Genomic DNA, 10,709 nt, shown 5'->3' with positions numbered 1-10,709 from the left:
AGGAAACTCTTGAAACCTTCATTTCCTGGGGTCCAAATGTAACACACCCAGATCATATAAAAAATTGTGTTCGTGGCATTTTAACTTTCTGTAACTTCCTCGGGACCCCCTATCATCCTGGTTATCAGGAAGGAAAGCTTACTTATATTTGCCAATTAAAGCAATCCCAGGATCTTCAGAGTTCTGTTAGTCTCTTCAGCAGCAGTGTCTGGGCTCAAATTGTGGCTTTATCCATCATGACTATCATTTGAGCACTTTGTGCCTCAGTTTCCTGATCTGTAAGACAGGAATAAAAATATGGTTGCATGTATGAGGTGGAGTGAGCATTGTATATGCTGCCATCATTCTCTGAGTTAGTTTAACTCTGTTATTTTTTTTTCTGAAAAAAAAAAAGAAAAGAAAAAACCCCTCAAGCTTCCAATGCTTCCCTTCCTCCTTCTTACTTCAGGTGGTCTTGGGTGTAGAAAAGGCTAAAGTTTCTTTCCGGGCAGAGTGGTGGGCCTTGGGTCTGAGTTCTGTTTCAGGGCCTGGTGTCTGCTATGGGGAGGTCAGTCTGGCCTGGCCCCTGAGCACTTTGTACAGGGTCTCCTGAGGTGTGGCTGGTCCTGTCTTCTAAATCCCATTGCTCTTTCTGCTTGTTCTGCTTTTTAGGAGACCTAGATATTGGAGCCTCTTTGAACTAACCATAGCCCTAGAAGATTCCATCAGCCCCTTAGCCCCTCCGTGTCATTCTCCCAGGGGAGCTTTTAAATCGCCTGCACATCTGCCTGGTTTCCTTTTCCACTATTTCTTTTCTTCTCGAGAGTTACTTAAAATTAATTTTATTTATTTTAATAGGTAAAGTAGTGTATTGGTTAGCTATCGCTGTGTAACAGACCACCCCCAAAATGCAATGGTCTAAAACAATAACCATTTATTTAACTGGTGACTCTATGAGTTGACAATTTTGCCTGGGCTCAGCTCCAAGGTTCTCATTGCAGCTGGTTTTGGCTAGGATCGCTGCTGCATTTGAAATTAGCAGCAGGCTGGCGAGGTGACTGCTGCTGCGGTTGGCTGACTATCGCCTGGACCCCCTCAGCTCTCTTCCACGTGGTCTCTCATTCTCCAGGAGGCTAGTCTGGCTTGTTCACATGAGAGGGGCAGTGTATGGAGAGAGCAGAAGTTGCAAGATCACAGAAGTGTCACTCCTGCCACATTCTTTTGGCTGAAGCAAATCACAGACCAGATCAGATAGAAGGGATGGAAGGCAGATCGCACCTCTTGATAGAAGGAGCTGCAAAATCATATTGCCAAGGGTGTGGATGTAGGGAAGGGGTAGAGAATTGTGGACAGGGCACCAGGGTTGCTCAGTGGTTGAGTGCCTTTGGCTCAGAGTATGATCCCGGGGTCCTGGGATCGAGTCCTTCATTGGGCTCCCCGCAGGGAGCCTGCTTTACCCTCTGCCTATGTCTCTGCCTCTCTCTCTCTGTGTCTCTCATGAATAAATGAATAAAAATCTTAAAAAAAAAAGAATGGTGAACATTCTGGTAATTTACCTACCACGGGCATCTACAGGGTGGAGAATTCACAGGATTCAAAATCTCCTTTATAGGGCTCCCAGATATCACCTTCCTTGGGGTTCGGCTATGGTTACCACTTTTGGAACTTTCAAGTCCTGCACTCTTTTTGATCTATTTCTCAGAAGCCAGGTTGGACATGGCCCCTGTGGCCCCCTGGATACCCTAGAAAGCCAGGCCATGGTCCTTTCTGCTCTAGGAATCTCTAAACATAGCTGGGGTTTCTATTACTCCATCCCCTGCCCTGAGTTCTGACCCCAGGGCATGGGGGTGCCGGGGCCCCTGGTGTCTCAACGCCTGTTCTTCTCCCTCTTTTTCTCACCACCCTTCACTAAAGTCCTAAGGGGGGGCATTCCCCTTCTTTTCCTCTGCAGGGACTTTCCTAACCTCAGCCCTCTCCTGAACACATGATCTTTGTTCTAGCTAGTTGCCTTCCTGGCCCCCTTCCCCAGGCAACAAATCTCAGGCTCTAGCTTTGGTAAGGGACAGAGCTACACAGCAAGGAACCTGACTCCTGGGAGAGGGAGAAATGCACAAGAAAGTGCTTCAAAAATATTAGTCCTGGGGGATCCCTGGGTGGCTCAGCGGTTTAGTGCCTGCCTTTCGCCCAGGGTGCGATCCTGGAGTCCCAGGATCAAATCCCGCATCGGGCTCCGGGCATGGAGCCTGCTTCTCCCTCTGCCTGTGTCTCTGACTCTCTCTCTATGTCTATAATAAATAAATAAATAAATCTTAAAAAAAATTAGTCCTGTCCCCACTTATCTGTAACATGGACCCACACACAGCAGGGGGAGGGGCAATGGCTCCCCATAAGGGTTCAGCAAGGGTCAGGGTGCTGGGCAGTCACAGGCAGTGATTGTAACTAGCTGGAGTAGTTAGCCCAATGTATTTTCAACAGGTGCTTGAATGAAACACATCTATACTTTTTTAAAAAAAGGTTTTATTTATTCATGAGAGACACAGAGAGAGAGCATGAGGCAGAGATATAGGCAGAGGAAGAAGCAGGCTCTATGCAGGGAGCCCAGTGTGGGACTTGATCCCGGGACTCCAGGATCAGGCCCTGAGCCAAAGGCAGATGCTTAACTACTGAACCACCCAGGCGTCCCAAAATACATCTATACTTATCCTGGCTTTTGTTTTTCTCCCCACCCACCAAAGAAAAATGAAACTTTGTTAAAACTACAGCTTCTTCAATGTTTACTGCAAAACGAAAAATGTAGTAAGCAAGTCTAGGGAAAACATTCAATCTCCTAGGCAATCGAAGAAATGCCAGTTTAAAAACAAACACCAATTTAAAAAGCAGCAATATTGGTGTTCTTGTGATCAGGCTTTATCTCCATTCCTTTCTCTGTTCTCCTCTTTCTCAGAATCCCATTTTTCCAGAGCTCTTTGCCAGCATTGCTCTGGATTAGGTTCTGCCCAGGGGAGGTGTTTGCATTAGATTTAGAAACTGAGTGAGGAGAGGCATGGTTTCCCCTCTAGAAATGGAGAGAGGCAGATGCGGAGCATCAGCAGATGGTGAACATGAAGGTTGCAGGGGTCCCCAGGCTCCCCTCCGTAAACCACCTGTAAACCACAGGCAGCTGTCATCACTGGTGGCGCTTCCCGGGCATCTTGCAGATTCCTGATTCTCCAGGTGCTAGCAGTGAGCTTGGGAGCTAAGGCAGTGAGGATTTCCAATGGTCTGTAAGCGCCAAATCCCACATTTCTCCAGGAAACAAACAAGGATGCATGTTTTTTTATGGCCTAACCTTGAAAGTCAACCAGTATGATTTTTGCCATTCTCATCATTTGGGATGATTTGATATCTCATTAATACTGAAGCCTCTGAGGTCCTTGAATCTGACTTTCTACTATTTGCAACTTGTCCTGTCCTTGGCTTGGTTTGCCTTTCTTGTTCCTTGTCCTATTTTATGTCAAATCCCATGACATGCTCATTGGTGTTGTTTGAAGGTTTATGAGGTATCACACACATAGTACTATATGCATGTGCACAAGTATTGTGCACGGCTCACTGAATTTTTAGACTTTATATATCTGGATACACCTGTGTAATCACCACCATGAGACATAGAAGGATCTTTCTTGTTCCTTCCCATTCAATCTCTGTGTAAAAGCCCTGACAGTTGTGTGAGAGCAGCAAACTGTGACCTGCCTCTTCTTACAAGGGCACAGATCCCTTTCCTGAGGACTACACCCTCATGACCTAGTTACCTCTCAAAGGCTCCACCTCCTAACACCATCACACTGGGAGTTAGACTTCAACTTAAGAATTTGAGGAGGACACAAATATTCTGTCCATGGCAAATGGCAGTTCAATGGGAGTGTGAGCTACCCAAGCAGACAGCAGGTGCGTGTTTCCAGGATGTTGGGGAAGATCATTGGACAGATGTGGCCATCCATTGACCTGTGAGCTGGACCTGGGCACTGGGAAGCTCCATACCTCCCCCTGTCCTTGGAGTATGGGCTCCACTTGCCTTTCCTGCTTCCAGAAGCTGCTCCAAGGACATAGCCTTGAGATAGTAATGTGATGGTAACATTTGTAAGGCATATGTGACTGAACCAGTTAAAGCCACTATAGAAACTTTGAAGATTGGACAGTGGGATGCGGGGATCCATTCATCTCCTGCCACCCGAGACAAGTCTTGTATGTAATTTCCTTTTGCTTAGCTCTGGGCATGAAGCCTGCTTAAGATTTTCTCTCTCTCTCCCTCTGCGCCACACCCCCTTTTGTGCTCTAAACAAACAAACAAACAAACAAACAAACAAACAAACCTGCTGTCTACCAGTCTGGAGTGGCCTCCCTGTTTCTTTGGTCTTTCCCTGCCCTCTGTGCTTTTGGAGGCCAGTTTCAGATTACCCTGGGGAAGTTCCCCGAAAGGGTTGTGAACAGTTGCTGCTTTTTTTTTTTCTTTTTTGTAACGCAACTGCCTGACTGGTTTTCCATTTTTCATTCTCAGCCATGGTGTACAGGGTTCCAATTTCTTCACATCCTCACCTACACTTCTGTCCCTTTAAATAGTGGCCATCCTCATAGATGGGAGAGGGTAGCTAGCTCATGGCGGTTTTGATTCACATTTCTGCTTGGAGATGTTGACCATCTGTTTTCATATGCTTGTTGGCTATTTGTATGTCTTCTTCAGAGAAATGTTTTTTCAAATCCTTATCCTTGCCCATTTTTCATCAGGTTATTCTTGTTGATTTGTGTAAGTTTTTTTTTTAAGATTTTATTTATTTATTTATTTATTTATTTATTTATTTATTTATTTATTTATTTATTTATGAGAGAGAGAGAGAGAGGGAGAGAGAGAGAGGCAGAGACACAGGCAGAGAGAGAAGCAGGCTCCATGCAGGAAGCCTGACATGGGACTCGATCCAGGTCTCCAGGATCACACCCTGGACTGAAGGCGATACTAAACTGCTGAGCCACCCGGGCTGCCCTGATTTGTGTAAGCTTCTTATGTGTTCTAGATATTAACCCCTTATAGATACATGATTTGCAAATTTTTTCTTCCATTCCGTAGGCTCTTTTTTTTTATAAGATTTTTATTTATTCATGACACACACACACACACACACACACACACACACACACACACACACAGGCAGAGACACAGGCAGAGGGAGAAGCAGGCTCCATGCAGGGAGCCCAACATGGGACTCCATCCCGGGTCTCCAGGATCAGGCCCTGGGCTAAAGGTGGCGCTAAACTGCTGAGCCACCTGGGCTGCCCCTCCAACTGTTTTTCATGGAACACATTATTTTCTCTCTTCCCACATTTTAATAATGGAAGAGTGTTGGAAATTTGTAGGAACAAGGCACATAGAGATTTGGTGTTTTGTGTGGTTGAGAAAATTGATGTTTTATGTGTTTGGATGCATTAGATATTTTCCCGTAAAGTCAAATTGATGTTTATTTAAAAAAAAGAAAAGAAACTAAATAACTTTATACAATATCCCCACATTGTTGTAGCCTTTTCATCTTTTTATATACGTATTGAGCTATAACTGACCCAGCATAAAGTTCACCTGTTTAGAGTGCACAGTTCAATGGTATATATTCAGAGTTGAGATGCATTGGACTTTATTTTATTTTGTGATTTTTAAAATAAATTTATTTTTTATTGGTGTTCAACTTGCCAACATATAGAATAACACCCAGTGCTCATCCTGTCAATTGCCCACCTCAGTGCCCGTCACTCAGTCACCCCCACCCCCTGCCTACCTCCCCTTCCACCACCCCTAGTTCGTTTCCCAGAGTTAGGAGTCTTTCATGTTCTGTATGTATAAACTTCTGACAATGTAGTCATAAAATGTGCCTGTTGGTGTCACTGCAGAGCTCTGCAGCCCAGTTCTTTACTGATGCCTTTCTCTCCATGTTCTGTACTTTATCGTGGCCAAGTTGGGCACAGGTAAATGTAATGCATCGGTCTCAAGGGAGATTGTCATTGCAGAAATAGAGCATAAATTCATCTTTGAGTTTCCAAAGCTGAGCTCCAGATGAAAGATGTGAAAGTTTGGTAAAACACAGTCTCCTGTAGAGGCAGTCTGTCCCTATTTCCTCCCATCCCCTTATACACATTTCTGAGACTTTGCAACATTGCCCCATCTGTCGGGGAGAGGATGGGAGATGGAGGTAACAAACACTGGTGGGGTTCTGGGAAGGGTCCTGTGACCTGCTCCTCCTGAAAACCACAGCTCCAATTTGGATGGATTGGAGAGTCAGGACTCAGGCCTTCCTTCTTGGTGACATGGCTTGTGGAGTTCCTGCCCCGGTCTGGCCCGGCAGTGGAAGAACAGATCTGGATATGTGCTTTGCCTGAGTGGAGAGGACTTGAAACCACCCTGCAGAGTTTCCTGGGGTCCCAGAGTAGCCAGATTTTCTAATGTGCTGAGGAGGATTGTGGGCAAAGCTGAAAGCCAGCAGATGTAGGGAAGCCCTGAGATCAGGAAAAAGTTAATTCTAGGGTCCCTTGTATGTCTGTAGTTAAAGTTAGCACAGGGTGATGGACGTGCTAGCACATGCTGGCATAGACTGAAGTCACAGAGGCAACTTAGATACTACTGGGGATGGAGAGATTGAGGGAAGCCTGATTTGATGGAGGATAACCTGAATATCAAGATTAAGTCCCTGGAAAGGGTGCTTAAAATAAATATTATGTTAAATCATGGAAAAGTTAAAAAATGTAATACTTTAATAAAAAAGATTTTATTTATTTATTTGAGAGAGAGAGAGATAGAACATGAGTGAGAGAGGGACAAGCAGATTCCTTGCTGAGTGTGGAGCCTGATGCGGGGCTCAGTACCGGAACCCTGAGATCATGACCTGTGCCAAAGTCAGATGGTTAACCGACTGAGTCACCCAGGTGCACCCCCCCAATGTAATACTTTTTGCACACTTGGAATGGTGGCTTGAGAGTTGCATCAAAATTTAGTTGCATTAGGTTAATCATGTTACCTAATTTCTCCAAGACACACACAACTTCCCTGTTTGTCAGCAGGGGGTTGGGAGGAAAGGTTGGACTAGGTGTATCAGGAGCTTTTCCAGCTCAGCTTGATCAGGATGTGTGTCAGCATCTCTCAGCTGTTTCACTGCCCACTTGTGAATATTTTTCTTATATGTTAGTTCTTAGCGTTCCTCTCCCCAGTGTCCAGTGAGATTATCGAGAGTCACCAGGCTAGCCCAGGGTGATAAGAGAAGGGGGACATTCTCAGCCCCAGCAGAGATCATATGAAAATGCAAAAGAAAAAATATATACAATCCTGCCATCATGATAGATGAAATATTTTGTCCTTCTGCTCCCCTTTCCAAGTCATGCCTATGGGTACCCCTTTTGTACCAGAGCCTAGAGTCTATGTTGTGTCCAAGGACTTTTAGGAGGCAAGAAGGATGGAGAAGAAAAAGCTGCCCTAGCAACCAGCTTTACAGACCCCATGACTCTAAAAATATCTCTCCAGCTCTGACCCTTCTCTTGAACCTAAGACCTATATGTTCATCTGCCTACTCAACATTGGCACTTGGATGATGAACAAACATTGTATTTAACATGTTCATTTAAGATGTTCAAAACTTGCTTTCCTAGGAGTCATAGTGATTTCTAAAAATGTATATCTGATCTTATAATTTATTCTGTGGATTAAAACTCTCTAATGTCTTTCCTTTCTTTTTTGAGTGAAATTCAAACCCCCATCATGGCCAACAGCCCTGTGTGATTGTCTCCTGCCCATCTCCTCAGCATTGCTCCATGTCCCACTACTCTCCAATGCCAGCCCCACTGGCCTGCTCCCCCTTCAGGGGAGGTTCCAAATTCCTTCATAGCTTAGGTCTTGGTGCAATGGGTTCTGATAACAGGAGTTTATTTCCCCAGGCTCTGGCAACTTTCAGATAGCAGCTCAAATATTCCCTTTTCAGAAAGGCTTTCAATACTGTTCTTTCTGTCTTTCTTTTAAGATTTTACCTATTTATTTGCGAGAGAGAGAGCAAGTAAGAGAAAGAGCATGAGTGGGATAAGGGGCAGAGGGAGAAGCAGACTCCCCACTGAGCAGGGAGCCCAATCCCAGGGGCTCAATCCCAGGACCCCCAGGATCATGACCTGAGCTGAGGGCAGAAGCTTAACTGACTGAACCACCCAGGCGCACCTCTACTATTCTTTCTAGATAGCTACCACTTAATTCCTGATTCCGTGGAGCTGTCATTGCAATCTGCAGTATTTGTGCACCCCTTTATTTTCTTCAGGACACGTATCACATTCTTCTTCCTTCCTTACTAACTTCTCCCTTCCTCCCTTCCTCCCTGACATCTTCCCCCCATTGTCCTTCCCTCTTTTCCTTCTTTGTAACTGTCCTCATTTGACTGTAAACTCCACAAAGGTAGGGACCATCCCTACCAGCGTTCACCAGTGTTTCCTCTGTGTTGAAACAGTGCCTGCTACAGAGTATAAACTCAGTAATGTTTGTGAGATAAGTGAAGGCATTATCTTCTTTGCAATGAGGCATTATTTGTGTGGAAGCTCTGGCTTGCTCAGGACATGAGCTTTCTCTGAAAGGAAGAGGCATCTTTATTTATGTTCAAGCTGGGACTCTTCTGACAGCTTCCTTTTCCCTCTAGTGTCAAGGTATGAGACACTGGGATAGTCACTGTCACCTTCTCGAGGTAGGACTTGGATTGAGGAACTATCTGAAATTGTTTTTTTTAATGTATTTTTAAAATTGAACTATAATGGATACCTGAAATTTTCTTTTCTTTTTTTTTTTTTAAGATTTTATTTATTTATTCATGAGAGAGAGAGAGAGACAGAGACACAGGCAGAAGGAGAAGCAGGCTCCATGCAGGGAACCCGACTTGGGACTGGATCCCGGGTCTCCAAGATCACACCCCGGGCTGAAGGCGGAGCTAAACCATTGAGCCACCAGGGCTGCCCGGATATCCGAAATTTTTGAGCAAATGTTTGACAAAGACCATTCTGAGGTCTGTGTAGTATATGGATTGGAGACTCTAGAGTGAGAATCTTGAGGAGGCTATTTGTGTGACCTAGGTACATGCTGATTGGGGTCTGAGCAATGTGAAGATGGACAGGACGGAGAAGTCATGGGACTTGGTACCCAGGGTGTCTAGGACACAAAATATGACGTGGCAAGTCTTTGCTGTCCTTGATGAACCCAGAGAGTGTCTCTAAATTTTGCTTGCTCCCTAGGCACTTTACTGTTTCATCCTTCTCCTGGCCCTGCTTCTGGGGGTGGGGGTGGGGGGGCGGGGAGCTATGGGGCAAGGAGGCCAGGGCAACCCAGAGCTCCCAGCATGAGAGGCTGGGGATGGGGATATTGAAGTGGAAGCTGCTCTACTGTGAGTAGAAATTGTTGAAGAGGAGATTCATGTCTGAGGGGTAATGTAGTTTGGGGTTCAGCCCCTCCAACTCTGTGACTACAAAGATTCAAGGCCACAGTGAAACAAACGCAGTAGGATGCCTATTTCCCCTAGGTATATTGATCTTTCTATAGAGAGCCTTTTTCCAGAAGTTGGCCTACACTTCCTCCCCCAGATCTTTACCAGGGCCATTTTTTTTTCTTTTTTTTTTTTTTTTTAAATTGGAGTTCAATTTGCCAACATATAGCATAACACCCAGTGCTCATCCCGCCAAGTGCCCCCCTCAGTGCCCATCACCCAGTCACCCCAACCCCCCTTCCACTACTCCTTGTTCATTTCCCAGAGGTAGGTGTCTCTCATGTTTTGTCACCTTCACTGATATTTTCACTCATTTTCTCTCCTTTCCCTTTATTCCCTTTCACTAATTTTTATATTCTCCAAATGAATGAGACCATATAATGTTTGTCCTTTTCCGATTGACTTATTTCACTCAGCATAATACCCTCCAGGTCCCTCCATGTCGAAGCAAATAGTGGGTATTTGTCGTTTCTAATGGCTGAGTAATATTCCATTGTATACATAGACCACATCTTTATCCATTCATCTTTTGATGGACACCGAGGCTCCCAGGGCTGTTTTGGGACTAAGGACTAACCCTAGATCCACTCCACGACTGGAAAAGTGCAGGTGTCCTTCCTTTCTGTTCCCTATAGAGGTACAGAGTGGGATTTAGTGTAGAACACAGGACTGAAAGATTGGGAAGCAGTAGAATGATGATGAGTTAAAGTCTCCCCATCTGCCCATAGACAGTAGGCAGTATAGCTCCCTGGAAACCACCGAGTAAAGCTGGGTTTGAGTCTGAATTTTTTTGGTTCCATAATGTGTTATCTGAGTCATACTGAGTAGGTTTCTTCAGATCCCTCACCTGCAAATTGGGGAATGGTGCACATCTTGTGGGACTAGTATAAATAGGACTGTATGTGAAGTGCTGGACCTGGGGTGACTATGCTCTCCTCCTAATGTGGATTCATAAATGTCATAATAGGAAGGGAACTTGGGGGCTCTTTAGGTATTGTCTTTCCATTTATTTTTCCTTTGGATCTTAAGTACATAGAATTATACCTATCATAATTCTAGCTTCATGACACACTCATCATTGATCCATGCATGACCCTCTTTTATTAATCTACTTACCCATCTATCCATCCATATACTCTCTCCCTCCATCCCTTCCTTCCAATAATCAGTCCATCTACCTATCTACTGACATATCTATTTATCAACTTACAC

The sequence above is a fragment of the Canis lupus genome, chromosome 24, assembly GCF_011100685.1.
Source record: "Canis lupus familiaris isolate Mischka breed German Shepherd chromosome 24, alternate assembly UU_Cfam_GSD_1.0, whole genome shotgun sequence".
NCBI lineage: Eukaryota > Metazoa > Chordata > Mammalia > Carnivora > Canidae > Canis > Canis lupus.
This window is presented reverse-complemented; position numbering follows the sequence as displayed.